Below are 4,814 nucleotides of genomic sequence, written 5' to 3'. Positions count from 1 at the left end.
CAGGATCAGTTGCATCATTGTGACCTACAGTTTTCATTGGCTAAGTTCCCGAAGAACATCATGAGGCCTTTTTTTCCAGTCCATCTTTATTCTGAAAGCTTCACTGAACCCTGTTCAGCATAAGCCAACTCTCACGATAAAGGTTTTGTCATTTAACTTACAGACCGTTACCTACCATGAAAGCTGGTGATAAAGGTTTTGTCATTTAACTTACAGACCCGTTACCTACCATGAAAGCTGGTATTATTTTTCAAAACAGCAAAATCCATTTGCAGTCAGTAAACCAGATATTTATTGGGTAACTATTGTACAAATTAATTACTTTTTGTTACATATGCAGGTTCACTGGGAAGAAACAGAGAAAAAAAGGAGTGGGGGAGAAGCACCATCATCCTACCACCGACTGTTCTAGAACTTATTTTCCTCTAGTCTTGTTTCCTATTTTGAAAAAAACCCTTTTAACCTCTTTGTAATCGTAATAATGTACTATAACTATGCACACTGCCTCTCCCTTACTTACCCTATCATACTATGGACTTCATGGATTACTAACTCTTTTTAAAACTTCTAATAAGAAAAGGAACTTGGATTGAGACCTAAAAGAATAAATATGTTGGACAAATTAAGTAAATATTGCAATCCATTTCACATCCAGGAGATGCAATGCCGGCTACCTAATCATATTCTATTATTTGAGAAGCACTCTTTAAGTTACAGGGTTTCTTGTTTGTTTGTTTTATATTTTTGGAAACAATGAAAATTTTGAGCCATTGTTTTCTATTTCAAAAACAGCATTCTCATTGTATAACATTTAAGAAAAAGGGCAATTCAATAAATGATAATTTAATGTTAATATTTATTGAACATGGACAATGTGCCAGGCACTGTTCTAAATGCTTTACATAGATTAATACACTTATTCCTCACAGCACCTCGTTGGTGCAAGGAGATATTAACATGAGCCAGGATTCTATCTATAATGCCCTAGGAGTGAAAAGAATCAATAGTTCATTCAATCAAGTCCTCCGCTGTTTCAGTGTATAATGTCATAGGCAAGAAACCATGCATAACAACACTGTACCCCTTCAGAGTTATTTAAAAATATTACAAACCACCATCTCTACATCCCTGGGGAACAATTAGTAAAATGAGAAGTCATCTGCGGCATGCGCTAAGATTACGATCAGTCTAATTCTGTGCACCTGACGTGCATTAAGAAAAAAGAAGAGCTGTAAGGGTTTGTTTTAAATTGGAAGCATGTTTTAAAATATTTAAATGATTCAATGATGTGATAAGTAGATCCCACAAATTAAGTGAACACCCATTCTCACAGAAATGCAAAAATAAAGCCCTCATGATCAATCCTAAACACTTTTTAATGGCTTATCTGTTAGTAGTAGACATTAGTACATGAAAAAGTAAATAACCGGATACCCTCAGGTCATACATTTTTTTTTTACACTGTAATTAAAAACCATACTTGGTTAAAGACAAATACTTCTTCTGGTCCTAGTATAGTTTCCTATTCAGGGATCATAAACACGAGTATTTGAAACATAAATTCTCTTTAAAAATTTAAAGATAATTAATAAAACATTTTTGACTGCCTGGCTCTAAATATATTATATGACTGAAATTTCAGCACTAAAAGCATATTTAAACTAGCAATCCATTAATCACTGTTATTCATACTGCTGTGGCAGAAGCATGATATAAATAAATATACATATATGTGATATCTCTCTCTATCTATCTATCTATTATCACCTTTGAAATTTAAAATTTCCCTATCCAGCATTTCCAGAAAGTTCAAGCTGCCATCTTGCAATTCATCCATGAGCTTTGTGTTTGGGCAAGATAGATAAAATGCCAAGTATTTTTGACCATTTACTTTGTAAATGCTTCATATTCTTTCATAAAAACTTCATATTCTTTCATAAAAACTCTGAGGCAGAGACCACCATTATTCCTATATTAAAGATCAGACTGAGAAAGATTAAATAACTAATATTCTCAGCCAGGTCTGTCTGACACCAAAGCCCACACCACAAACCACAGTTAAACTGCTTATCCTCCCAGTTGGACCTGACTTCTACATCTTTAACTTTCTAGGTTAAGTTTAAGCAGACATATAAAAGGAAAAAAAGCCAACTAATATAAATCTGATTCTGTAAATTACTATAATTCTAAATTTGCAAGCTTTTTTCTCTCTATGAGGATTTCAACATAATAAGTAAAATGACATAATTCTAAATTTGTAAGGTTTTTCTCTAGGAGAGAGGTTCACAAGTAAAAAAATAAAATTACTAACCTTAACCTTTTTTTTTATTTTTTACTGTAAAACTCTTAGCTCTCCTAACCTGACAAACCACCCAGGTTTTCTTAACACAAGCCCAACACCATAAACATTGTTAGAGAGCTATTTTCTTAAATAAGAATGAAGCTTTCCAGAAAGAAAATATTATTTTTATAATACTAATTTCTTCAGTCTTTTGTGAAAAACAGACTCACATGATATACATTTACACCTTTCTAACACAAATCCTATCAGGTTCAGTATCTAGAGTTACTGGAGTTAAACACAGTATAAAATACTACTTACTCCATTTCAAAAATATTTTTTATAATGCACAGTAGTTAGACTGTTCAGTATTTTGGGGACCTAAACTAGTATTTTATGGTACTGATTAACTGTTAGGGCTAAAGGAATTAAACATTTAATTCTAAAGTCCTTTCACCAAGGAACTCTCTATGAAATATTTGATTATTTTTTAAAAAATATGTGTGAATTGCATGTTTCTGTTTATTGGAAAAGGGACTTGCTAATAAATACATTTTGGTTAGGGAAAAAAAGACTCCTTACTGAATTTTTACTGACTTGAATGATTGTTTTGGCAATAGTAAAATCCAATCCTGTCCGTCTAGCAGTGCCTGCCTTCTTGGTTCTCCAAAGCGAGGTACAGGATCCTGTGATAATTTATACTGAGAGTTGAGAAGCATCCAGCAATGGTGCAGTCTAGTGACTACACTTTAAAAGCAAAGACGAACCATGTTTTTAAAATAGGAAACATAGACAAAGACTCTGCTTCCGACAACATCCAAGAGATTTATTATAGACAATCTGTTCAGGAGAAGCTACAACTGCCCCCAGGAAATTTAAACAGTGTCCGCAAAGACAGGAGAGGGGAGAGGAAATAACTGATGGGCAGGAAGCTAATCATGTGAAGTTTGTTCAACTCCACAAGATGTAATACATTCCCTGTTTGTTTCCACCCGAGCAGCCATTAAAGGTGCCTTGACACGTGGGGGAGGGGGGGTCCTCCCTTCTCTCTGGCTTTTGGCCATTTTCCTTCTCTTTCTACTTGTTTGTATACAACCACACCTGAGCAAGGATGACCACAAGATGTCAGACCTCATCAGTTCTTTTTATCAGATGATAAGGTGTTGAAAGTTTCACTCCACGGAACTCAGTTTAACAAAAATTACGACTTCCTTTTCCAAAGTTATGAATGGTTTACGAGGTACAAAGGTAAGGGACAACAGGTTTTATTAGGGCAAGTTAATTAAAATTAGGCTTAACTGATTTTAACTTAATTAAAAAAAAAGCCACCTCGATTTACGAGAAAAGTGGCCCCCCTTCTCTATATATACTTATATACTCTATCACTCAAGATATATCGTACATTTCACCCAAGACCCTATCCTTCCCCTATCTGCAAATAAAGTGTGCAAAAGGGCTGCCTTGGAGTCACTGTTTGAGGGTCCTTAAGGGATGTAAGTTCTACTCCCAGGGACCCGCTATTTCCCAGGTAGACCCCAGCGCAGAGCGGGTTCCAGGGTTGCGTTCCTCCTGCTCATCCCAAGACGGAGCAGAAAAGTAGACAAGAGGGGCGTGGCGTCCCCCTTCGTCCCCAGATGCCGCCGCGCGACTCCACTCCAATGCCCGCCCTCCCCCAAAGCCTGGCACCGTCGCCAGCAAAGGACTGGGAACACTGGGAGCCTATCTAATCACTCGCGGGGCTCCCAGCAGCCAGCCCACGAGCAAGGGAGCGAGCTGGGAGACCTCCCCTCCCGCCCCCGCCTCCATCCTCGGGCCCGCGTCCACTTCTCCTGTTCGGGAGGACCCCCGGCTTCCCGCGCCCTCGGGCCGCCGCCTGTCGAGGGAGCAGCGCCCTCCTCAGCGGCTCGCAAGCGCGGTTTCAGTCTCCCGTTTGCTTCTTTCGCCCTTCCTCCTCCACCCCTTCTCTGGCGCCCCGAGCCCCGATCAGTCCCCGCCCTCTGGGACACTCTTCCCTCCTTCCTTCCTTCCTCCGTTCCCTCCCTCCATCTCGCTTCCCAACCCCGAGAACTCGGAGGCGGCCCCAGAACTCGTTGGCCGACGCCCCGCACTGCGCGCCGATCCCCACGGGGACCCGACTTGCCACCCGTGCCCGCTGCTCGGTGCACACTCGCCTGCCGGTGCGCTGTCCCGCCGTCGCTGCCGGGGACTCGGTCTCTAAGGGCTCCTGGAGACAGCTCCGACCTCTCCTCCGCCTCCTCCTCCAGCTCCTCCGGGCTCCGCCTCGCTCGGGGTAGGCGGGGCGGACGCCCGACGGGCGGGGCGGTGGCGGCGGCGCCCGGGCGAGCCGTTCGCAGCCCAGGACGCCTTCCTCCGGCCCTGGCCCTCCCTCTGGCCCAGACTCCTTGGTTGTTCCTTATTTCATCCGTGGAGCCCTTATCGTTCCACTGCCAGCAGAGGGAAACGACTGGGAACTGGTTAAGATCTGCGAACGTCTAATCATCCCCTTTTCCCCAAATTCTCACAGAGGACCTGG

General features: G+C 41.6%; 1 long non-coding RNA gene across 1 annotated transcript in view; it reads right to left on the bottom strand.

Annotated features, from left to right (window-relative positions):
* Window positions 1-4,520, bottom strand: part of LOC102825860 — a 208,450-nt gene extending 203,930 nt beyond the window's left edge. The window contains exon 1 of the long non-coding RNA XR_438712.1: window positions 4,449-4,520. This is a non-coding gene — a long non-coding RNA (uncharacterized LOC102825860). The remainder of the gene's footprint in view (window positions 1-4,448) is intronic.
* Between the last annotated feature and the right edge of the window lie 294 nt (window positions 4,521-4,814).

The sequence above is a fragment of the Chrysochloris asiatica genome, unplaced genomic scaffold (assembly GCF_000296735.1).
Source record: "Chrysochloris asiatica unplaced genomic scaffold, ChrAsi1.0 scaffold00048, whole genome shotgun sequence".
Taxonomy (NCBI): domain Eukaryota; kingdom Metazoa; phylum Chordata; class Mammalia; order Afrosoricida; family Chrysochloridae; genus Chrysochloris; species Chrysochloris asiatica.
This window is presented reverse-complemented; position numbering and strand designations above follow the sequence as displayed.